Source organism: Erythrolamprus reginae, chromosome 1 (genome assembly GCF_031021105.1).
Source record: "Erythrolamprus reginae isolate rEryReg1 chromosome 1, rEryReg1.hap1, whole genome shotgun sequence".
NCBI classification, from domain to species: Eukaryota; Metazoa; Chordata; class Lepidosauria; order Squamata; family Dipsadidae; genus Erythrolamprus; species Erythrolamprus reginae.
In genome coordinates, this window is record NC_091950.1 from 316245602 (window position 1) to 316271902 (window position 26301).

Sequence of the window (26301 nt, forward strand, 5' to 3'; positions counted from 1 at the left end):
ACAAAACAAAAGAATTGTGATACAGGCTTTCTTAGTTCCAGGAATTATTAAGAAAGCCTGTCCTGGGCAAGATAACATTTACCCTATTTTTCGAAGTATAAGATGCACCTTAGTTTTGGGGGAGGAAATCAAGAAGAAATATCTGCCTCTGCTTACCAGTGTTCTTAGCCTGGTCAGCTTCAGCACATTAGTACACTCGTTGTGTGTGTGTGTGAATGCTTCACTTGCATGTGCTTCATTGGGGCTGCTAAGCAGCTTTAAAAGCACAACTGATCATCGGAGGGAGCTCCAGTGAGTAAAGGTGGTGAACTGCGGAAGTGATAAGACAAGGCAGCAGCTGTTCTGGGTTGCCATTGTGGGCTTTGCACCTTGGGTTTTCAGCCTCCAAATGCTCCATTTGAGAGCCATTTAAGGCTGCAGGGATCGCCAAAGCACATAGCCACCAATCACTGCCTGAAAATGTGACACAATGGAGGGCGTGTGGAGACCTAAAATGTGATGCACAGAAGCCAAAAACGTGATGTGCAGAGATGGCAATCAGTGGTGTTGTGCTTTGGCGATCTCCGCAGCCTTGTATGGCTATCATGTGTAGTATTTGGAGGCTGAAAATGCTAGACGCAAAGCCCAAAAACACAAGCCATTGTCTGTGACAATCTCTGCAGCCAGGAAGAGGACACACAGAGGCTGAAGGGTGGAGTCAGTGGGTGGGTGGAGCTACATTGGGAATATAAGATGCATCCAAATTTTCAGCCTCCTTTGGAGGGGCAGAGTGCATCTTATACTGCAAAATCGATAGTATTCTAAGGGAATTGTGGACTTTCATTCATTTCAGTTTGTCACTTGGAGCCAGTGATGGGCTCCTACGGGAACGGTCAGGAACGCAGTTCCGATAGCAAAATTTGGAGCATAAGCCATGCTCACGGTGTGGTAGTAAAGGTTTTGGTAGCCCATCACTGCTTGGAGCCCAAGTAGCTTTAGTCCCAAGGAGATATGGTGCACAACTTTTGTTGATAAATTGGCCGTCAGGTAACATAGCCTCAGTAATCTGGGTCCTGGGTCCCGTCAACTAAACAATGCTGTTTGGCAGGACCCAGGGGAAGAGTCTTCTCTGTGGCGGCCCCGGCCCTCTGGAACCAACTCCCCCTAGAGATTAGAATAGCCCCCTCCTTGCCTTTCGTAAGCTCCTTAAAACCCACCTCTGCCATCAGGCATGGGGGAACTGAGATATTCTTTCCCCCTAGGCTTCTACAATTTATGCATGGTATGTTTGTATGTATGATTGGTTTTATAACAAGGTTTTTTAGCTGTTTTTAGTATTGGATTGTCACATGTTGTTTTTACCACTGTTGTTAGCCACCCCGAATTCACGAAGAGGGGCGGCATACAAACAAACAAACAAACAAACAAACAAACAAACAAACAAATCCATGCCCTAATAACCTCATAATCAGATTAATGTGAAATATTTATTTAGAAACCTCAAAAATGGTCCATAAACTGCAACGAGTACAAAACTCACTAATTAAAATTTTAAAATGTTAACATTAGTCTATAAAGACTTTATTTTTTTTAGGGCTTAAACCCTTAAATTCCCCAGTATGATCCAACCTGCACAACGAGATCAGTGGGGGGATTCTGCTTGATATCATTCTGATTGGCTCACGTAACTCAGGGGTGGGCTGCAGGGGGTTCGCAGGGGTTCAGGATAATCTTTAGCAAAGATTCTGTGCAGTTTGGAGAACTCCCAATTCGCACTCCTGGTTGGCCCCACTCATCCCATCTCGCACCTCCCAGGAGTTCCCATGCAGGGATGGGCTACTAGCTGGAATGCTAAATTGGGCTTGCTGCCACAGCTCGTGAGTCCTAGTGGGGCCAGCATGATTTTGCTTCTGCACATGTGGGGGTAACAAAATTGCACACAGAACCGCAGGTGTGCCCATGTTTTGGCATGCATGAAAGCAAAAAAAAACCTCAGAGAAACATAGGTGCACTTGCAGCTCCATGCACAATTTTGCTACCTCCACAGGTGCAGGAGCAAAATTGCGCTGGCCCCGCTAGCATTCACGAGCCACAGCAGCGATCCCAATTTAGCATTCTGGCTAGCAGCCCACCCCTCTCCCTATGCATCCATTTTTGGATACAGGTAAATATAGGGTAAACATGGCGGCTTGGGAGGGTGAAAAACAGGCATACTTGAAGTTCGGAAAGGATGGAATCAGGCCCAGAGGGAGCCTGATTTACCTTCCCGGAGGCTCAAGGAAAGTCTCCGGAACCCAGGGAAGGCAAAAATGCTCACTCCCATCGTGGTTCAGTAGGCCAACTAGGTCACACCCACCGTTATGTTATTGAATATCTCCCGGACTGCCTTCTGCCGCACGAATCCCAGCGACCGATTAGGTCCCACAGAGTTGGCCTTCTCCGGGTCCTGTCGACTAAACAATGTCATCTGGCGGGTCCCAGGGGAAGACCCTTCTCTGTAGCAGCCCCGACTCTCTGGAACCAGCTCCCCCCAGAGATTAGAACTGCCCCCACCCTCCTTGCCTTCCGTAAACTCCTTAAAATTCACCTCTGTCATCAGGCACGGGGGAATTGAGGCATTCCCCCTCCCCCGGGCCTATACAATTTATGTATGGTATGTCTGTGTGTATGTCTGGTTTAATAATGGTTTTTTTTTTAAAAAAATTAAATTTATTAGATTTGTTGTGAATTGTTTTATTATATGTTGTGAGCCGCCCCGAGTCTACGGAGAGGGGCGGCATACAAATCTAATAAATAAATAAATAAATAAATGGCCTGCCCACCCAGCAACTGGGCAGAGAATCCCTGCCAAAAAATTTTAAAGCCCAGTCCTGCTCACGTTATTATGTAACACTTTGATTTATTGTGAATTATTTCCTCACGGAAATAACTGGCTCCCTCATTGTCTTTTTATTTGTTTCAAAATACACTTTCTGGCATGCATAGAATCACCAGTACTAGACTGTCTTTTTGAGCGTTCAGATTTCTGTCCTTGCCCCCCTCCTCTTCCTCATCTTCCTTTCATAATGAGCCTTGTTTTAATATCTACTTTTTGATTTCTTTCATATTATTAGTATTTTCATGGCTCTATTAGACAGTGTTTTAGTGGCTGTTTTAAAAAAAAGTTTACACAGCACAATCTGGGAAACAATTTTGCCCTTTCACAGGAGACCTTCTAAACTGCTCTGGGCAATTCTGGAAAAGCAGTATATAACAAGATAATAAAGAAACAATAACTAAAATAAATAGAAGTCACACAATCAAACCGCTTCCTCAGCATTATGTTATTGATCCTCAAGCTAGAGCTTAAAAAAGACTGCTTATCCAAAATTCATGGTTGAATTTAATGGGAATGACTGCCTAGTAGCTGTGTTTATCAATATAAGTATATTTTTGTATCACTTATGATATTAGATATAAGGATTTATAGATAATGATGGCAAATGTTCCTCTGTTCTTGTAAGAATGAACATCTAATTTTCTCCAGGCTTCTCTTCCTTTGCTGTTATAGTCTTTAACATCAACATTCATGATGTTCTGGAGTATCAATTTGGGGAGGCAATGGGGATTTAATAGATAGGGCAGCTCAGCTCCAAACTGGGTATTTGGCTCGTGTAAGCAAGAGAACTTGGAACTAAGACAAATTGATCACCAGGTGTATGAATATTAAACAAACCCATCTGTTATAATCATGGCAAAATGTTCCATGCTGCACATTTTTTTTGGATAACTTGCAGCATTTTATCATTGATATTTAAAGTTCTGAGTGATCAATTAAAATCAATTGCACATAATGTTCTGCTTGCCTGCAGATGATCCCAGAGCAACTGAAGCATAATTTCTCAGTTGTTTCTGCTGTGTTCTTGTTCATTGTTTAATTTGAACTTTATCCTTGCAGCCTAGCAGAGGAGATAAGGGGATAAATAGCATGAGAAGTATAAATTGCATGAGAAATAGTATGCTTTCAAAATAGTGGTGATGCAGAACATAATTTTCTCACTAGCTATATACTGCTAGAAGAAAAATGGCACAGACAATGTTCTATACAATACAGAGAAATAAAAAGCTACTCAAAATTGAGGGCATACAATTTATCTTTAAGTATTATAACACTGGAAGGTAAATCTATAGGGGTTCACATATTATTTGCCTTAATGTCCGATATGCAGTGCGGGTTCCAGATGGGTGAGATATTGCTTGTACTCCAAAATCAAAATGTTTATTTTACCTATGTTGTGGTTAGCTCTGGCCCAGATCCTGCCCCAAGGACTGTGGATGTGGGGGAGACATCCACATGCCGCAGGGCTGTTTTGCTCCCGGTGGAATCTGCTGATGAAGGCTCCTCTGACCAAGAAGACATGAGTGACAGGGAGTAGGAGAGTGTGGCAGACAGCTCAGAAGGAGATCAATTATCTAGCTCCTCCTTGGATTCGGAACAAGAGTTAATGATACAGTCACGCATGAGGAGAGTGATGCATAGGCAGCAACAACTGAGAGATTATTATCAAAGAAAATGAGGCCATCTGTGGTTGGGTGGGGCTGTGGTAATTAGTGAGGCTGCTATACATAGCAGCCTGTGGGTTTGGCCATTGTGGAGGATTATCTGATCGTTGTGTTTCGTGCCTGCTTTGCTGACTTTGACTTTTTGTGTGCTGATTTTTCCCCGCTTGGAAACTAAACCAGAGCAAAGTATGTTTCACTTTGTGAAAGAAGAAGAACTGTGAATTGCCTCACAGCTGCAATCTAAGTATCACAGAACTGATAAGGGACTTGTACAAATTACCAGTTTGTTTGGAGACGAGTGCTCTTTGCTATACAAAAAGAGTGCTTAGTTTATTTGAATTTTTGGTATAAAGAACATTGTTTTGACTTTTCAAACATGTGTGTGTCTGAAATTTGTATCTGTGAATTTTTGGGAGGATCTCCAGAGAGCTTGACAGAACAACCTAATTCCTCACTTTTCCAATTAATAAGTATTATTAATTCTGTCCAAAGATTGTGTCCAAATATTCACCATACTAAGAGCTATCTGATTTGATGAGTTTCTGACTCTGAAGGTAACCCAATAGCCTCTGATTTGGTTGAATCTGGGTCAATTTTATTTCTGAAGTGATGAATTTTGCCTGAATCAAATCTTAGGGTAGATTCACATTTGTACAATATGTTGCCACTTGCATGATTCATTAAAATGTATCCCACCTGGAACAGTTTATTTGTTATCTTCACTGTAGACTTGGAATTGCGCTTTCTGCATTTTTTTCATTCAAAACAAACTCATTTTTAAAAAATCTGTGTGGTTTATATAATTTCTGCCAGTCCTAACACTAGAAGAAGAGACCCCTGTTCAAAACACAGACAATGTGATTCATGGAACCATTGGGGAAAGTGTGCCTAGGTAAAATAAAATTCCCATTCCCATTTTTTCTTCTTTCTTTTTTTTGTTTCTTGCAAGGAGTACTATTTGTATCGTATAGGACTCAAAATGACTTCAGTCATCTTTTCTTTCCTCTTGGTTTACAATAGTAATAAATGAGGTAATAATACATTTGATTATTTTGTGTTGATAAATCTACTGTTCACTGCTGACCGCATTAATTTCTCTAGAGGCATCATGCAAAATTGCATTTCCATTTTTCTATCAACATTTAATTAACACAGATAAGAATGTCCAAGAAATGTACACAAAAATATCAGTGCATGCTGATTTAAAAGAGGGATTATATTGTAATATTTTATTGTAATCAATACATCTTTTAAGCAGCTCCTAACTTTCACCCAAACTGCTGCCAAATAGTAAGTTTTAATGTGAGAGAAGGAAAAATTACTCATAAATATAGAATATTACACATTAATATGTATACTTAATTTAAGTTAAAATAAATTATGATTAGAATAAATAAAAAGTAATTCTTGTGCTACTTCCTTTCCTTTCTTATCCTCTGACTTGGTAGAAGTAGTCAAGAATCTCAAAGAGTTGTGCATCCTTACTTCTTAATAAATAAGATACCATCAATAGATTTAGTGAGTTGTCCAAACTTCTACAGGTATATGTTCGGAAACTTCAGATCGTGCAGAATGCAGCTGCGAGAGCAATCATGGCCTTTCCCAAATATGCCCATGTTACACCAACACTCCGCAGTCTGCATTGGTTGCCGATCAGTTTCCGGTCACAATTCAAAGTGCTGGTTATGACCTATAAAGCCCTTCACGGCACCGGACCAGATTACCTCAGGGACCTCCTTCTGCTGCACGAATCCAAGCAAGCAGTTAGGTCCCACAGAGTGGATCTTCTCCGGGTCCCGTCAACTAACCAATGTCGCCTGGCGGAACCCAGGGGAAGAGCCTTCTCTGTGGCAGCCCCGGCCCTCTGGAACCAACCCTCTGGAACCAACCAGAGATTAGAACTGCCCCCACCCTCCTTGCCTTTCGTAAACAACTTAAAACCCACCTCTGCCGCCAGGCATGGGGGAATTGAGATCCTCTTTCCCCCTAGGCCTTTACAATTCTATGCATGGTATATATGTATGTATGTTTGGTTTTTATATTAATAGATTTTTAATCATCAATACCAAATTGCTATTGTACACTGTTTTATTCTCGCTGTTAGCCGCCCCGAGTCTCTGGAGAGGAGCGGCATAAAAATCCAATAAATAAATAAATAATAAATAAATATGTTCCTTTCAAGGAAGTTCTAAATACCTTACACTGATTATCAAAAGAGAAAGGGACCTGTTCAAAACCATCACCACTGATTATGAGAGAAAGCAGGTTACCTCCTTTTTGGGTAACAATATAACAGTTTAGTACTATATAAAAACCAGTATAATATCTGAGAAAATGTTTAGTTTATAAAAATACTAAGCAAAATAAAGATCTTTGGGAATGAAAATTTTACAGGGGTGTGTGTGTGTCAATGTTTTAGCTATATTGGAATTTATAGTATGAAAATCATGAGATGTATTTCACTGCAAATACTGGACTACCAGATTTTGTAACAGCTTTGTTCCCTATGTTCTCCATCTGGTAAACTTGCAAGATTCATTTTTTTTTTCACCATGTACATGTATGCATCGAAATAAGGCTGTGTTCTTTCTTTGTGTCCTATAATATACGTGTATGTATGCATAATTGTGTGTTTGTTTATTTATTTATTTAGTCATGTTTATGAAGTGTATATTGGAAATGGTTACTCTTTAAGAGCTGTATGCAACAAAATTTCATTTTAATGTATGCCCATAAGTGTTCATTCAAGGTAACCAAGTTATTCTAAGTTTTATCTAATAAGAGAAATAAAGATGAATCCATGGGGACTGTTCTGGGATAAATATGAACCCCAAAATATATACTACCCTCAGTGCGCAATTATTAGACAAATGAGTATTTTGACCATATCATATCATAGATAATGTCACTTTTACTTTCTTAAAAGGTTTGGGCAATACAAACATTTTGCATTGACTGAGAGCATTGTAGTTATTCAATAATGAAATTAATCCTCCAAAATACAACTTGTGTAAAAAACATATATAATGTTTGTTAAAGTCTGAAGTTATTAATTGGCCAATATAGATAGTTCAATTATCTATTCCAGATTGCTTGCAAATGTCAACATTCATTGATTTTTTTTTTTTAAAAATGATAATGATTTTTCATAGGATGTATATAATAGTTATTTTTATAAAATCAGCAGTGCTATCCTGTATATGCCCATTTAGAAGAAAATATTTTTGGAATGAAGACTGAGAGTCTTTCATCACTTGCATTCAGGCATTGCAGAAATATGCCCTGGCAGTGCTTAATTTCCTTCTTGTCCCCAATATGTTATTTTCAAGCAGACTACTTGGAGTTTTCCACTCTCTTTGAACAAAAATAACTATTTTAAAAAATCAACACTTAATAAATCTGCAGTCATCCTTAGCTGTACTGGGGTTAAAGTTGTGTTTTTCTATATTCCAACACAATACAGGAGCAGCCTCAAAGTACGGTATATAATAGAATCACCTGAGAGAGAATTCAAGCAACTGTAGTTATTGTGCATAAGACAAGTGGGACAAAAAAAAAAGAATGAAAGAAAGAAATTGAGGAATGAAAACCTAGAATAGCAGCTATATTCTTGAAAGTCCTTGTCAGCTCACCTGTATAATGGCCAGATTTTTGTTTTCTAATATTACTATCTTACATATTTAATAATGAAGAATTACAAATGAATATAACAATAACAAGGTACTTTCAAAATTATTGCAACTTGAGCAGAGAAAAGATGAAAGTTAACACTTTAAAAGCATTCTTTTGACCTTCTGGGATTATATATGTTTGATTGTAAAAAACGTTTGTTAAAATGTTTGTTAAAGTCTGAAGTTATTAATTGGATAATATAGATAGATCAATTATCTATTCCAGATTGCTTGCAATTGTCAACATTCATTGATTTTTTTTTAAAAAAAATGATAATGATTTTTCAAGGGATTGAAGATGTTAAAAGAAACTGAGTATGTCTCAGTTTAATGAAAAGAAGGACTAGGGGAGACATGATAGCAGTGTTCCAATATGTTAGGGGTTGCCACAAAAAAGAGGGAGTAAGGCTATTCTCCAAAGTACCTGGGGGTAAGACAAGAAGCAATGGGTGGAAACTAATCAAGGAGAAAAGCAGCTTAGAACTAAGGAGAAAATTCCTGACAGTTAGGGCAATTGGTCAGCGGAACAGTTTGTCTCCAGAAGTTGTGAATCATAGTTCCCTCTAAGCTGAGCAGTGAGCAATCGCTCACTTAAAAATCATCATCAACTCAGAGTTTTCCAAACCTGCCCAGAAGCCGAGAGGGAAAGAGTGAGAGGGAAGGAGAGAGAGAGGAAGAGAGAGAAACAGATAGAAAAAAGAGATGAAGGAAAAGAGAAAGAAAAAGAATGGGAGTAAGGAAGAGAGAAAGAAAATCAAAATCTAGTTTGAAACTAGCTCAACTATTTAAGTGGCATTTTGATATTGATAGAGTTGCCCTATTATGAGCTCACTGTTATAGACACACAGTACAGTATTTTATTTTGAAATTCTCTGAGGCAAAACAGGGTGGGGTTTTTGTTTGTTTGTTTGTTTGCTTGCTTGCTTGCTTGTTTGCTTATTTATTTATTTTTTCTGTGCTGCCCAGTCCCAAAGGGACTGCCGCTCAGACACTATACTTTTCCGCCCACCCCCCCAAAAAATTAGAGGGAACACTGTTGTGAATGCTTCAACACTGGAAGCTTTTAAGAAGATGTTGGATAACCATTTATCTGAAGTAGTGTAGGGACCCGTTCCCAAGCAGGGGGTTGGACTAGAAGACCTCCAAGGTGCCTTTCAACTCTGTTATTATTATAAAATTTAATTATTGTATCTCCAAAAATCTGGAATTCTCCCGTTCTTAAAGAACTTTAGATATATCGAGCTTCAATTGTTTCAAAAAACATAGAAACATAGAAACATAGAAGACTGATGGCAGAAAAAGACCTCATGGTCCATCTAGTCTGCCCTTTTACTATTTCCTGTATTTTATCTTACAATGGATATATGTTTATCCCAGGCATGTTTAAATTCGGTTACTGTGGATTTACCAACCACGTCTGCTGGAAGTTTGTTCCAAGAATCTACTACTCTTTCAGTAAAATAATATTTTCTCATGTTGCCTTTGATCTTTCCCCCAACTAACTTCAGATTGTGTCCCCTTGTTCTTGTGTTCACTTTCCTGTTAAAAACACTTCCCTCCTGAACCCTATTTAACCCTTTAATATATTTAAATGTTTCGATCATGTCCCCCCTTTTCCTTCTGTCTTCCAGACTATACAGATTGAGTTCATTAAGTCTTTCCTGATACATTTTATACTTAAGACCTTCCACCATTCTTGTAGCCCGTCTTTGGACCCGTTCAATTTTGTCAATATCTTTTTGTAGGTGAGGTCTCCAGAACTGAACACTGTACTCCAAATGTGGTCTCACCAGCGCTCTATATAAGGGGATCACAATCTCCCTCTTCCTGCTTGTTATACCTCTAGCTATGCAGCCAAGCATCCTACTTGCCTTTCCTACCGCCCGACCACACTGCTCACCCATTTTGAGACTGTCAGAAATCACTACCCCTAAATCAGAGGTCCCCAACCTTTTTTGCACCAGGGACCGGCTTTCAACTAGACCAGTTTTCCATGGCCCGGTGGGGGGGGGGGGGAGCTAGCTGTCAGCGGCGCCGTAAAAGGGGCGATCAAGAGAGGAATGGGTGAATGAATGGACGGAGGGTGGGAAGGAAGGAAAGAGGGAAGGTACAGGAACAGAAGAAGGGTGCAAAGAAGCAAAGAAAGGTGTGAAAGGGGAGAGTAAGAGAGGAAGGAGTGAAAGAAGGGAATGAGGGAGGAAAGAAGGGAGGAAGGAAAAGGAAAGCAAGAAATGGAGGGAGGAAAGGAAGGGAGGAAAGGAAGGAAGGAAGGAAGAAAGAAGGAAAGAGGGAAGGGACAGGAACAGAGGAAGGAAGCAAGGAAACTTATGAAAGGGGAGAGTAAGAGAGGAAGGACTGGAGGGAGGGAGGGAAGAAGGTAGGAAGGAGAAAGAAAAGAAATAGAGGAAGGAAAGGTAAAAGAGAGAAAGAAAAAGAGCAAGAAAGAAAGAAAGAAAGAAAGAAAGAAAGAAAGAAAGAAAGAAAGAAAGAAAGAAAGGCAACTTCAAAGAAAGGCTCACTGAGCATCTCTCACTCTCTCTCTCTTTCTATCCCTCTTTCTTTCTTTCTCTTCCTTTCTCTCTCTCCTCTTCCTTTATCTCCTCTTTCTCTCCCCCCTCTCTCCCCCTTTCCCTCTCTCTTTCTCTCTCCCTCTCTTGCTATCTCTCCCCCCTTTCCCTCTCTTTCTCCCTCTCTTTCTCTCTCTCCCCCCTCTCTCTTTCTCTCTCTCTCCCCCTCTTTCTCTCTCTTCTTCTCACTTTCTCTCTCTTGTTTTCTTTCTGTCTCTTTTGCTTTCTCTCTCTCTCTCTTTCTCTCTTGTTTTGTTTCTCACGCTCTTTCTCTCTCTTGTTCTCTCTCTCTTGCTATCTCTTTCTCTCCCCCCTTTCTCTCACTCTCTCTTTCTCACTTTCTCTCTATCTTGCTGTCTGTTGCTTTCACTCACTCTCGTTCTCTCTCCGTTCTTCTCAGCGGTGACGCGCGCACGCCCTGCCCGCCTCACATTTGCCGAGAGGACTTTCGCCCCGGGCTCTCAGCAAGGGGGTTTGCATGAGAGGCGGGGCCGGCGGAAGGTGATATTCAATGTCGGGGGCGCACGGGCGGTCTTGCGCGCGCTCCCTATCTCCCTGCTAGCCCACTCGGAATACGTATTCAAAATAAGAAAAGCCTTTGCCGGCGAAGGCTTTTCTTATTTTGAATACAGTATTCCGAGTGGGCTAGCAGGGAGATAGGGAGCGCGCGCAAGACCGCCCGTGCGCCCCCGACATTGAATATCACCTTCCGCCGGCCCCGCCTCTCATGCAGCCCCCTTGCTGAGAGCCCGGGGCGAAAGTCCTCTCGGCAAATGTGAGGCGGGCAGGGCGTGCGTTCCGGGTGCGGGAGGAGCTGCGGTGAAAGGCAGGAGGTGGCAGAGGAGCAGAGGGGGCAAATCGGGCGGGCGGTGGGCAGCGCGGAAAGGCCGAGGGGGCCCTGGCGCCGCGGACCGGCTGAAAACCCCCAGCGGCCCGGTGCCGGTCCGCGGACCGGCGGTTGGAGACCCCTGCCCTAAATCCTTCTCTTCTGAAGTTTTTGCTAACACAGAACTGCCAATGCAATACTCAGATTTAGGATTCCTTTTCCCCAAGTGCATTATTTTACATTTGGAAACATTAAACTGCAGTTTCCATTGCTTTGACCATTTATCTAGTAACGCTAAATCATTTACCATATTAAAGACCCCTCCAGGAATATCAACCCTATTGCACACTTTAGAGTCATCGGCAAATAGGCAAACGTTCCCTACCAAACCTTCCCCTATGTCACTCACAAACATATTAAAAAGAATAGGACCCAGAACAGACCCTTGTGGCACACCGCTTGTAACCTGTCTCTGCTCAGAATACTCGCCATTAACAATAACTCTCTGATGTCTATGCTTCAGCCAGCTTGAAATCCACTGAACTATCCAGGGATTAAGTCCAATCTTCACTAATTTATCTATCAGCTCTTTATGTGGAACCGTATCAAAGGCTTTGCTGAAGTCCAGATAGGCAATATCCACGGCACCACCTTGATCCAACACCTTTGTGACATAGTCAAAGAACTCAATGAGATTAGTCTGACACGATTTGCCTTCAGTAAAGCCATGCTGATTTGGGTCCAATAAGTTATTGTTTTTTAGGTGCTGATTTATCCTCTTTTTGAGTAGAGTCTCCATCATTTTAACTACAACTGATGTCAAGCTAACTGGCCTGTAGTTACCAGCTTCTTCTCTACTGCCCTTCTTGTGAATAGGCACAACACTGGCCATTCTCCAATCCTCAGGAACTTCTCCTGTTAACGATTGGTTAAACAAATCAGTCAGGGGGGTAGCAATGACAGATCTGAGTTCTTTAAGAACTCTGGGGTGGATGCCATCTGGACCCATTGCCTTATTTATCTTTAATCTTTCAAGTTCTTCTAAGACATTGGCTTCTAAGATCACTGGAGCTGAATCCGTACAGCTGGAAGCAATGCTATATCCCTCTATAGTATTATTTTGTAAGGTGTCTTTTGAGAAAACTGAACAGAAGTAGCTATTGAAATGGTCAGCGATCTCCTTATTCCCATCAATGCATGTACTAAGCTTTGTGATGCTGCAGTTTTTCTTCTTCCTATCACTAATATATCTGAAGAAGGTTTTATCCCCCTTCTTTACAGATTTTGCTATTTCTTCCTCTTTTGAGGCTTTAGCAGCATATATTATCTGTTTCGCCTCCTTCTGTCTCATTTTATACACCTCTCTATCAGCTATACTTCCAGACTCTTTATACCTCCTATAGGCAGCCTTTTTTTCATTGACTATAGCCCTTACATCATTGCTAAACCATAGTGGTTTCTTCTTCCTTTTACCTTTAGTTACTTGCTTTACATAAAGTCTTGTGGCTTTTAAGATGGCCTTTTTTAATACAGTCCACTGGGTGCTCGCTCCTGCCATTTTATCCCTCCCCTTTAATTCATTATTTAAATATTCCCCCATTGCATTAAAATTTGTTTTTCTGAAATCCAATACTTTGGTTGCAGTATAGGATTGCTCACAATGAGTTTTTACATCAAACCACAAACATAGATGGTCACTGCAGCCTAAATTTTCTCCCACCTTGACCTCTGAAACCCGATTCCCATTTGTAAAAACTAAATCTAGAATATTCTCCCTTCTAGTTGGTGTCTTAACTAGCTGTGCCATAGCTGCTCCTGTAAAGGCCTCTACTATATTCTTACTTTTGCATGTAAGGGCACTGGGGATATTCCAGTCAACATCAGGCATGTTGAAATCACCCATAACCACAATATCTCCCTTTACTGCCATTAGGGTAATCTCATCCACCATCTTGTTGTCATGTTCCTCAGATTGCCCTGGAGGTCTATAGATCACCCCAATTCTAATGACAGGACCGTCTTTATTTTGCATGCAAATCCAGAGGGTCTCCAGATCTTTACATGTATTTTGAATTAGTATTGTTTTTAGACTTTCTTTAACATAAATGGCTACTCCACCTCCCCTTCTCTCTATTCTATCCTTCCTATACAGTGTTTATGTACTCATGGATCAATGCTTCTGGTCCAGACTCCAAAAGTTGGCTTAATAAAATTTGCTAACTCTTAACTGTCAGATTTGCCTTATGCCAAAGAAGAGGCAAGACCAAACAGCATGATTCCATATGGTCTAGGTTTAATTCATTATTCAAATATTGAATCATAATGTCAAAATTGAAGAAAAAGATTTAATAGCTATTGGGGGGGGGGAGAGGAAAAAGAGAGTTGCATTATTATTTATAAAATATAATTTGTTTACTTTATTTTATTGGTCAAACACATATAAGATAACAGATATAAGTATAAACATGATTATGAATACAAGATAAGGATACAAATAAATGGGGCAGTAGGATAGGGACGGTAGATATATTGGTATTTATTATGAACCAATAACTTATATAGCTTATTGTATAATATAATATTATATAAGGTTATTATGAACCAATAACTTGCATTATAAATAACATTTTAATTGTAATGTTTTTAAAGTTTAATAAAATAAAAAACAGCCAATGGAAAACATGTTCCTTAGTAATTTTTTTATATAAAGAAGTGGGTATGAATCATTTGTTCTTCAAAGAATAGAATAACTAGAATAGAGAGTCCTATTTATAACAATGACAGCCATGCAGTCCAGCCCCAGACCAGCTAATAACACAGCGGTGACAATAAACAACAAAATGAATTTATCCATCAGTAGAATAGGGTGGCAGAAAAGATGATAGTATCTCATGTTTATATTTCCTCATGCTAAAAAAACAGGAAGAAGAACAATATGGAAATGATGCTTTTAAAAATAGGGAATGAACCAAATTCTCATTTAGCTCTTTGCAAATCACATTTTGCAGGGTTGCTTTTATATTTTTAGAAGCAAAGAATATTGCTTTCTGGAATTATTCTGCATGGGAATAGAAACCTATCTTATGTTGGATAAAAAGTAATTTATCAAAAGAGAAATTAAACCTACATATCCAACAAGCTCCCTTTCAGGGTAGACAATATGAAAGAAAAGAAATTGAGTAAATAAAAGAAATGAAAGACATGAGAAAAGAAAGAGATGAGAAAACACAGCTAAGTGTAAGTTATACCAACAACATTCACTATATTTCCTTACACTTTTGCAAGACATCTTTGCATCATTTTTAATTCTTGTACTAAATAGAATGGAATAGAATAGAATAGAATAGAATGGAATGGAATGGAATAGAATAGAATAGAATAGAATCTTTATTGGCCAAGTGTGATTGGACACACAAGGAATTTGTCTTTGGCGCATATGCTCTCAGTTTACATAAAAGAAAATATTCATTTGTTAACAATTCTGAGGTACAACACTTAATGGTTGTCATAGGGGTCAAATAAGCAATCAGGAAACAATCAATATTAATAAAAATCTTAATGTTACAAGCAACAAGTTACAGTCATAAGTCTTAAGTGGGAGGAGATGGGTGATACGAATGATGAGAAAAAAATAGTAGCAATAGTAGTGCAGACTTAGTAAACAGTTTGAAAGTATTGAGGAAATTATTTGTTTAGCAGAGCAATTAATTGTATTTTTTTTGCCTTATACTTCTCACATTTCTCTTTTTTGAACTGAACTCAGTGTAACCTGGGTTTTCTCAGTCCTCCTTCTCTTCTCTTCTCTTCTCTTCTCTAAAATGTTCCATCACATTTTTAATATGATGAGATATTTTACTTGCAGTTTGATCCTCCAAGCCTCCCCAATGCCCCTCCTCCATACTGGTTATTTTCAACCTGCTTTCATTTAGCTCTTGTTCATTCTTGATTTGGACTCTTTATTATACCAAGCAAATTTCCCACCTTCACTGCATTTAATTTGATTTTTACTTTTCTTCTGACATACAGTGCTATGGTATCACTTCCATCAAAGAAACTGAGCACAAATATATTGTTTTAAACAGCCTTTTTGGTTCTTTGGGCAATCATTGCTCACAACCAACCACCTTTTGCATACATCCAAATGTCTCCATACATTCATCTTAATTGTTTTACCAGGATATATAACATTTATCTATGGACTCTCCTTTTTTCACAATATATCTATAAATCCACTCAATTTTCTCTGTCAAATACAATTTTTTTCTTTAATGCATTAATTTTTCAATGTAATATTCACTACCAATCTTGGGTTGTCAGCCAAGAATATGACACACATATAGCCAACCCAGATCTAGTGTCATCCTAAGCATTCATTAGGCTTTTAGCAATGACACATCTCACATCTTGTTCCCGACTGAATTATTTGCTAAGCATTCTTTATATTCATATTTGCTCTGGTTCTATCATATAACAACCTTATTGTATGCAAAAGCCAACCTTCAATTTTATATTAATGCATAATGACCCATAATTAAAGCTTATTTGTCTTATCATATACTTAGGTAAATGTTTCTTCTGACTGTCATGTTCAATTCAAGAGGGTGGTGCTCATTTCTGATTCAGAGCCAAAGAGGCAGCATTGTCCGAAGGCACTTGCATGGTCATATGGCCAGCATGACTATACATAAAAGCACACAGGCAATGATGGGAACGGTCAGGAACGCAATTCTGGTAGCAAAATTTGGAGCTCCACCCCAGAGCACCCAATTTGCACTGAAAGATGTTGAAAAAAAATGCATAAGCCATGCCCAGAGTGTGGTAGTAAACATTTTGGTAGCCCATCACTGCACACAGGACACAATTATCTTCCCACCGAAGCGATAAGTATTTATCTATTTGCGTTTACGTGCTTTTGAACTGCTAGGGTGGCAGGAGCTGGGGCAAATAACAGAAGCTCACTCTGTCACATAGAATTCTTTATTCTTTATTGGCCAAGTGTGATTGGACACACAAGGAATTTGTCTTTGGTGCAGATGCTCTCAGTATACATAAAAGAAAAAGATACATTTGTCAAGAATCATGAGGTACAACACTTAATGATTGTCATAGGGGTCAAATAATGAGGAAACAATAAATATTAATAAAAATCTTAAGGATAGAAGCAACAACTTACAGTCATAAGTGGGAGGAAATGGGTGATAGGAATGATGAGAAAAAGCTAGTAGTAATAGTAGTGAAGATTTAGTAAATAGTTTGACTGTGTTAAGGGAATTATTTGTTTAGCAGAGTGATGGCGTTCGGGGAAAAACTGTTCTTGTATCTAGTTGTCTTGATGTGCAGTGCTCTGTAGTGATGTTTTGAGGGTAGGAGTTGAAACAGTTTGTGTCCAGGATGCGAGAGGTCAGTAAATATTTTCACAGCCCTCTTTTTGATTCGTGCAGTATACAGGTCCTCAATGGAGGGCAGGTTAGCAGCAATTGTTTTTTCTGCAGTTCTGCATGGTAAAACAAATTTAAAAATTAATTGGTGGCAGACCCAGGAGACAAAATGAAGCTGGAAGAGGCAGCATCAGATGAGTAGCATATACCTAAAGTAAAGAGTTATATAGACAAAAGACATAAACATAAGTATTATAGGAGAGGCACCGTTAGACTATGTATGGCATATGTCCTCAGTCTGGTAAATATGAGATGAACTAGGATAAGAAGTACTCAGGGAGAGGTAAAGAGGGAGAAAGAGGAAGTAGAAAGGTGAAGAGAGGAAGAAGGAGTAGAGGAAATTAAGAAGGGGAGAGAAGGAAAAAGAATGTTGAAGGAGGAGATGGAGATAGAAGGAGAGTGTAACAGAATGAAGGAAAACAGACTGATGAATAGGACTTTTGATTGTTTGAATAAAAATGTATAAACATTTTAAGGTATATGTTTTGACATAAAAATGGAATGGGGAGGAAAAAATACATTTTTATTTATTTTATTTTAATATTTATTTTGTCAAACATTTATAGGGTGGTAATTTGTACAAATAAAACATAAGCAATGATAAAAAGTAACAAATGAATAGGATAGGATGGGAGTCATGACAGTGCCATCACAATTCAAGTTGTATTCTTTTTGTAAATGCATTGTAACATAAAACAATATACAAAAGAGACAGAGCTTGCAATACTCCACTGCTGTTTCAATGGTTATTTTGACAAAAATTTATATTCCATAGAGCCCAAAAGCCTTTTGACCTAGAAAACTGCAGTTTTTTGGATTAATATTCAAACCACCACAAAATTATTGGAACTTTTGAGTGGCCTTGCAATTTGATTGGTATTCCAAGCCTAGAGGCTCATTTCAGGATCCTCTTTCATAAAGATCAATTCTCCTTATTAAGGAGATTAATTAACTATTAGTGTTATAGAAAAACGGATCCAGCACTAAAAAAGAAAAAAAAATTGCCATGCTGAAATCAAGGCGCTATATTTTTCAGCTTGAGAAAATATATATGTATATATCAAACATCGCTTTAATTTGAATTTACAAATGACAGTTTATTTTAAGAGAGTTTGCATAAAACAGGAAGTTAATTGTATTTCAACCTCACTCAAAGCCTGTCGATTGAGAGGATTGTTAAATTACTACAATAATAATGAGGCAGACTGGGTGAAGGAACTGCCTCCCGCAGTCAACCATGTTAATTACCTTGCAGCTGGGAGATCAATTTGCATATGAGCTCTTTGCATCCCATCAGGTGTAAGAGAAACCACTGAACAGTTGCAGGAAATAATCCGACTCTCCAAAATGTATGGCTAAAAGGTAGGCTTTGCCACACCACTCCACTCATTGTTCCTTTTAATTTGTTCTCATCTTAACAGCCTCTGCTTCTTCTGACTCCTGGAACCTTCACATTAGCAAACAGAATCTCATCAGACGCTCTCATTCTCCTAATTAGATATCAAAGGGAGGTGAGCTTATAACCTAGTTGGTCAATGAGAAGCAAGACAATTACATTCAATGGCATGAGATGCTTTTACAATGGACTTGGGTGGCTAATAAAATTGGAAGCTTTTCAATGCTTATCTAGGATCTGCACACTTTTTGTTCGGTTTTATACAATCTCTCTCTCTCTCTCTCTTTCTTTTACTGTCATGCCTGTGCTGGGTTAGATGCAAAGAATATTCCACGGATGCCCAATCTGAATATTCTTCATCCTTTAATGAACATCATCTCTAACGTAGATGGAGAAGAAACAAATGGAGGAAAAAATAAGTGCAACACTCACTTGATCACATTGATGTTTCATCTTATTAATTGTTTTATATTATTTATTTATTTATTTATTCATTCATTCATTCATTCATTCATTCATTTATTTATTTGATTTTTATGCCGCCCTTCTCCTTAGACTCAGGGTGGCTTACAACATGTTAGCAATGGCACTTTTTAACAGAGCTAGGCTATTGCCCCCACAATCCGGGTCCTCATTTTACCCACCTCAGAAGGATGGAAGGCTGAGTCAACCTTGAGCCGGTGATGAGATTTGAACCGCTGACCTTCAGATCTACAGTCAGCTTCAGTGGCCTGCAGTACAGCACTCTACCTGCTGCGCCACCCCGGCTTCTTCTTATCTTATTTTTAGAGAAGGGGTTTCAATCACAGGGTCTTGACCTTGATTATTTTTTTAAAAAACTTGCCCTTGCATTCCTTTGTTTGAAGTCACAACTGATGTTGTGCCTGTTCATAGAGGCATCTGCAGTGACGCTTCCAGGGTAACATTGCCTTTTTGATAACTTCACACATTAATAATGTTCACAACATTGATGAGGCTCAGAGGTGATATTCAGCCATTTCTATCCGCTTCGGGTGAACCAGTAGCGGCCATTTTGAGAAGTTCTATGAACTGGGAAATACCATCTCTGTTTGGTCCCACCCAGTAATAGGTTCCTATCGGTGTGGTCTAGAGTGCCGTAATGGTAGGAACCCACTGGTAATACAATTTTCGGCAATTTTTTCCCAGTGTCTCCCTGTCAAAAGAAGCCCTCTCGCCCGCCCTCATCTTAATGCTGACCTTTATTCTTTGTTTGAAGCACAGCTGAGAAGCTTCTTCTCAAGAGATGCTGGAAAAAAGTAGCTGAAAATTGCATAGTCAGCGGGCTTCTACTGGTGCGGCTCTCTGGACCGCACTGGTAGGAAACCACCACTAGTCCTGCCCTTCTGCTCCTGTAGTTCTCTGCCCTATATTCCCGTATTTTTAGCTTAGCTGATTCGCGCAGCAGAGTGGATTGCTGTACCTCAGCTGATCTAAACAACAGCTCTGCTCACCAGTGCTGACACTGAGGGTGGTCTATGAATGCTGCCACATTTTCAAGCCACATGTCTGAGCTAAGCACATGTGCAAAATGTTGTGCTCCTGGGCAGATGAGTGCATGCACACTCACATTTTTGGTGCTATTGGGTGAAACAGTAGGTAAATTATGTGAATCCTACCCCTCATGAGGCTATAATTTTATATTATTGGAATTATTAAACTGCTTTAATTGCAGAAGGTGTTATGGTTGTTTTTGTCCATTGTTCTTGGCTTCATTGAAAGGAAATGCTGGGGTGCTGTAGGGTTTCCTGCTCAGGCAGGGGGTTGGACTCGATGACCTAACGGTCCCTTTCAACTCTATTAATAAAAAAATAAAATAAAAATAAATAGAAAAGAAATATAAAACAAATTATTGTTATTGTTTGTTACAGTAAGTGTATTAATTGGTCCTGTCTTAAAGTTTCTCATGGCTTCATTTGTCAAGAAGATAAAAAGTCAATCTAATCTCCCTCTATTCCATGGAATGTTGAATGAATAGAACAATCTGCCTGAAGCAATTGAATGAACAGCCCTGATATATTAATTAGAATAATTTTCTATTATGAGTCTACCAGTGAAACTCTTATGGAAATGATTACCATTGATGCATGTTTAATTTTGCTTTTGCTGTTATAATATCAATTGGCTGCTTTATTTTCAAAAGTGTGAAAATAAGTGTTCTTATTCTACTTTGGAGTCAACAGAGTATATTGTTGTGTATTATATGAATTGTATATTTTATTTGATTTAGCGATCCAGATGCAAGATTTAAATGAATATGTATGATGACAGAAGTAAATTGAACTGGCTAGGATGATCATATAATGTAAGATCTAAGTTAGGGATAAAATCTTTCATGGGGACTTAAAGGAAATGAAAGTGCCAAATTTTCTCCCCTGCTCATAACCAGCAGATTTTAAAGGTTTTTGGTTTTTTCCTTTTTGCAAAATGTTAGAAGTAACAGTTATAAAGATGGACACTTTCATGTAGGAATACAATATATGGTTATTTGACAGCCAAAGTGTGATTATGTTTTGGAGAAATATATTTTATTTTACACGGGGTTCTTACAACTTCTGGAAATATTAAGGGGAATTCTCACAAAGGAATTGATCAGCTTGTTCCTTTATATCTGGCTTCAAACAAGCCCGTAACCTGGGTGTGGGAAGAAACATAGCTATTCTTTCTGGCAATGTTCCATCAGGTTCCTGACAAGAATCTTTATTGCTCTATCTTCCAGTATTTTTTATTGTCAAAGTCTAGAACACCCATCTACGTGAAGAAAAAGGAAGACTTGGATGAAAACAAATTCTGCTCCAAAGAGATTATTTAAAAGCATAATTGTAATAACATTGAAATGACGGTTTTCTTGTATTATGAACAAATTTACTTTTGTGTGTGTGTGTGTGTGTGTGTGGGATAATCAATTACTTCTCCATCCCTTTAAAGTTCTGGATTTGGTATAGAAATTATATTGCTTTATTATTAGGACAAAACATTACAACTTCAAATAATAAATCATCTATATAAATCTATGCATAGTCAAGTCAAAAAGAGGGTGGTGAAAATATTTACTGACCCCTCGCATTCTTGACATAAACTGTTTCAACTCCTACCCTCAAAATGTCGCTACAGAGCATTTGTCCAATAAAGAATTCTATTCTATTCTATATTAATTAAATTCCTATTCTGCTTTTTCAATAAAAAATCTCATCTCGTGTCCAAGATGACTGCCAGTTGTGGTTATTTAAAATGTACCTTTGATGCAGAAGAGATTGAGAGAAGAATGCGTACTAAGGAATTTAAATCTGATGAGAAATGTGCTCTTTCAACAATAAAACGATATGGTTTGAAACAATGCGAGTATTTTGAGTTTATAACTGGTGGCCAGCGAAGCTGTTGTAACATGAGAATTGTATGTCCTCTCTAACTGTCAGGTACCCGGGTGGGTTCTAACTTACCTTCTTGCCAGTTCGCCTCCTCCCGCATTGCATAGGTGTACTTTGTGGGTACATGCATGCACAATGGCAAAAAAATCCAAACAAATTCCAAAAAAAAAGCTGAAAACAAGATGGCGACCACAAACACAATGCCAGAAACTCGGCTTCTGTGCATATGCAGAAGAAAAAAAACCTTGAAAAAAATAGAAAAAGATAAAGTCTCCGAGTCTTAGGAGAGGGGCGGCATACAAATCTAATAAATAAATAAATAAACAAACAAACAAACAAACAAACAAATAAATAAATAAACAAATAAATAAACAAATAAAAATGAATAAAAAAAAATAAAAAAAATAAAAAAAAATAAAAAAAAATAAAAAAAAATAAAAATAAAATAAAAATAAAATAAAAAAAAATAAAAAAATAAAAATAAAAAAATAAAAATAAAAATACCCCACCTCAAAAAAGCAGAAAACAAATGGCAACCGCCTGCACAGTGCCCAAAACTCAGCTTCTGCCCATGTGCAGAAGAAAAAAACCTCAGAAATCCCCCCCTCCAATTTCTAAAAAAAAAAAAAAAGAGATGGTGTTGCCCATGGAGTGGCACTGACCTAATCAGTTCCGTGATATCATCCTGAGGTTGCCAATGGGTCACTACCAGTTCAACCGGTCTCAACTGTGCGGAACCTAGCTCCTAGCAGGTACAAAGAATCAGACAAAAATATGAACAGCTGACCAGTGTGATATGTTTACCTATAAGCAGAAATATCACTAAACTAAAGCACTCACTACATAACTACTGGATAAACATGGTAAAGTTTTAGGAAGAATCTCCCTTCAGCCACTTCCTCCCCACAACCAACTCAAGGCTAGTCAGCTGTTTTACTTCTCCCCTCAACTCATAGGCAGTTTTCTCCCCAATCAGATGGATGTCTTCAATACCGTGGCTGCATCATCATCTAAAGTTTCTAGTTCTTTCATAGGACAAGTCCACAGAGGTAGCATGTCAGCATCCTCTAATCCTATTCAAGAAAAAAGAAATCTTTTTCCTTGAATAGGATTAGAGTCTGCGGAGAGGGGCGGCATACAAATAAATAAATAAATAAATAAATAAATAAATAAATAGATAGATAGATAAATAAATAAATAAATAAATACATGAATGAATGAATGAATGAATGAACAAACAAACAAATGGCTTGGATCATGACTATCATTTCAAGACAGATAGCATCAGATAGCAGTGAATACTTAATAACAGTTAACAGTCTCTCACCTCCTGATATCTCCCAATATACCAAGCGCCTCAGTGGTGCAGTGGCAGAGTGCAGTACTGCAGACTACTTCTGCTGACTGCCAGCTGACTGCAATTTGGCAGTTCAAATCTCATCAGGCTCAAGGTTGACTCCATCCTTCTTCCATCCTTTTTCCATCCTTCCAAGGTGGGTAAATTGAGGACCCAGATTGTCGAGGGCAATATGCTGACTCTGTAAACCACTTAGAGAGGGCTGTAGAGCACTGTAAACTGGTATATAAGTCTGAGTACTGTTGATATTTAATAAAAGATAAAATAGATGAAACACACTATTCTTATTCTCTAAGTAGAATAGAGATTCCCTGTTAACCGGAATTCCCTTATTTTTGGCCTGATGGATTATATGTATAAATAGAAAAGGTAGGAACAAGGACATTTTTATATTACTATAATTGATTCTATGTGGTCTGGTTTTAGAGCAAATAAGTAAAGACATTATCAACATACAAAGTGATAACTGTGCTAGTAATTTCATGTATATGCCCAATAAAATGGGACCTCCTAAATAATCCCTGTAGTTTCAAAAAGGATTACAGATTCCTATTTAAAAGTATTGTTTTACATTCAGTCTAGCCCTGTCCTCCTGCTGATCCATGATCATAGTTTAAACCAAACATTAATAGATTTAGTGGTTCGTCTCATTCAGGAAATCTATGGTTCCACTTCTAGCATTTTTTTTTCAAAAGGGAAATTTGAGACTCGAAGTTAATCAATATCGATATGTGGAGTTTGCACAAGTTATTGTTGTTGTTGTTGTTGTTGTTGTTGTTATTATTATTATTATTATTATTATTATTATTATTATTATTTATTAGATTTGTATGCCGCCCCTCTCCGAAGTTACTCATAGTCCTCTTCAATATCTGTTTTAGTGTGGACTGAATTTTATCTTCTTTTAAAGAAGAAATTTATCACTGTGTATATCCACTTAGCTAACCTCCATTATTTTATAAGCTTAGAGGAACAAGGGTCTAGCACATTCACCTCATCAAAGTGAAAAATATCTATTCTGCACAAACAATCTTAAATCATCTGGACCTCTCTTAAGTATGGGTCACAAGGGAACACAGATATGTGAATTTATCTGCAAAGTAAATAATGTTATCAGTGAATTTCAAGAATTCATAGCTATGTTCCTCAAAATACTCCCCAAAATGAAAATAAATCATTTTAATATTTATAAGCAAATAACACATTTTTAAAAATCTGCACCCAAATACATTCCTAAGCATTCAGAACAAAATAACAACTGTTAAAATCTCATAAGGAATGTCCTTGTTTTCTCATGATAAACATGGCAATATATTCCAATGGACCTAATGTTGTGCCCTTCTGATTGCATCATTCAAAACTTGAAATATTGACAATAGAACTTAAAGATGGTTTGAGATTTAATTTAAACTTTTGGCTTTAATTAGACAATCATTTAAACTACTAAAGAGTAAGAAAATCATCAAATTAGAAGAAAAACATGGAATCTTATTATTTTCCTTGGCTTCCATGTTAAATTATCACAAATAATGTTAATTATGACATCCTGCAGGTGACATGATCGTTGGATGTGTTGATGAGAATCAGGCTAATTTGTATAAATCATTTGATTTTCCAAATTAATTTGACTGGATGATTTGAATAAAATCAATATAATTGATAAAATCAATCTACTTTGATTTAGATCTTGGAACTGAAATGGTCCAATTCAACTTTCCATTTTTTAAAAAAAAAATCTTCACATTCTTGAATTATCCAAACTATTCACATTTATTTTAAGCTTTAAAGTGTGGCTCTGCGATTTTATCTTTACAATTTGATTTGTAAAGTGGTTCAACTTGGAAATTAAATCAGGACGACAAATCTGATTTTCATAGAATCCTAATAATTGATTCAGCTCTATAATATGTTTTTGACTTAGATCAAATTTGCTGTTCTCTGCAGTTCCCTTCTACAACTCTGATGGCATTGGTGTGACTAATGCTATCAGTGCTACTAGACAAGCATTACAGAATAGTCATGCCAAATAACTTCTGGTGCATTTGTATTCACATACACATCTTATTTAAACAGTAACAGTTGTGGATTTTAGGTTAAACCCAAGCTTTCAAACATTCTATATTTAAAATTAACGAAGGAGAATTATGTGTAATGCCTTCATTTTCAAATATCTAGTCATTAAAACTATTTATGTAAATAATTAACTATTTTGAAAATTATTTCATTACCTCTCTTCCAAAAAGGAGTGTGTGAATTGAAGGGGAGGAGCAGAGAACAGAACAGAATTCTTAGTAAAGGATGAAATACTCCAACAAACACTGATTATAATAGTTTTTGAATGATTTTAATTAGAGGGTGAAATGCACTTTAGATCACTTTGTTGATCTTGGCAATTTCAAAGCTGGCTTTTAGTGTCTGTGTTTTTCTAAAATTCTTGTTAAAGTATATTTTTAATTGTCCTACAAAATGCCTTTCCTGAGGCTTTAAAATGCCTCTTTGGCTTTAATTGCAAATTCGGCTTCAAAATAAACTGTTCAAATTATAGTTAGACATTGATACAACCCTCAATGGCAGGACATATTACAGTGCAATAAAACTGCATGGGGCAGCCCTGTGTGAAGATACCCAACATAAACTTTTGATAAGGAGAGAAAAGTAAGAGAATCATAGGAGGCATGTTTGCTGTTGCTTTCCTTTTAAATAAACCTGCTCTCCCCTATCCAGATAATTTTAAATATATCTGAATGAAACCGAAAAGCAAATGTTAAAAAGTGGGAGAGCTACTTAGTCTGAATAATTATTATTTCAGGCACAGAATTCTCTTAGTAGCATCAAATAACTAGATCAGTTTTCCACATTCCACATTCTGCTGCATTAGGAAATGGAGGATGTAGGCAGAATTTAAAGACAACAAACAACAAACCAAACAACAGCCCACCCTTCCATTCCTATGCTAAAAACAGAATGTCAGTCTAATTGAATGTAGATATGATCTTTTTTTTTTTCTAATTTTAAAATTTAAAATAAAAATTCTACATCACTTTTCTTATTTTTTTTTTAAATTTTATTTATTGATTTTTAACAATTTAAAATCACACAACATAAAACAGTGCATAGTGAAATGTGAATTGTGCCCATC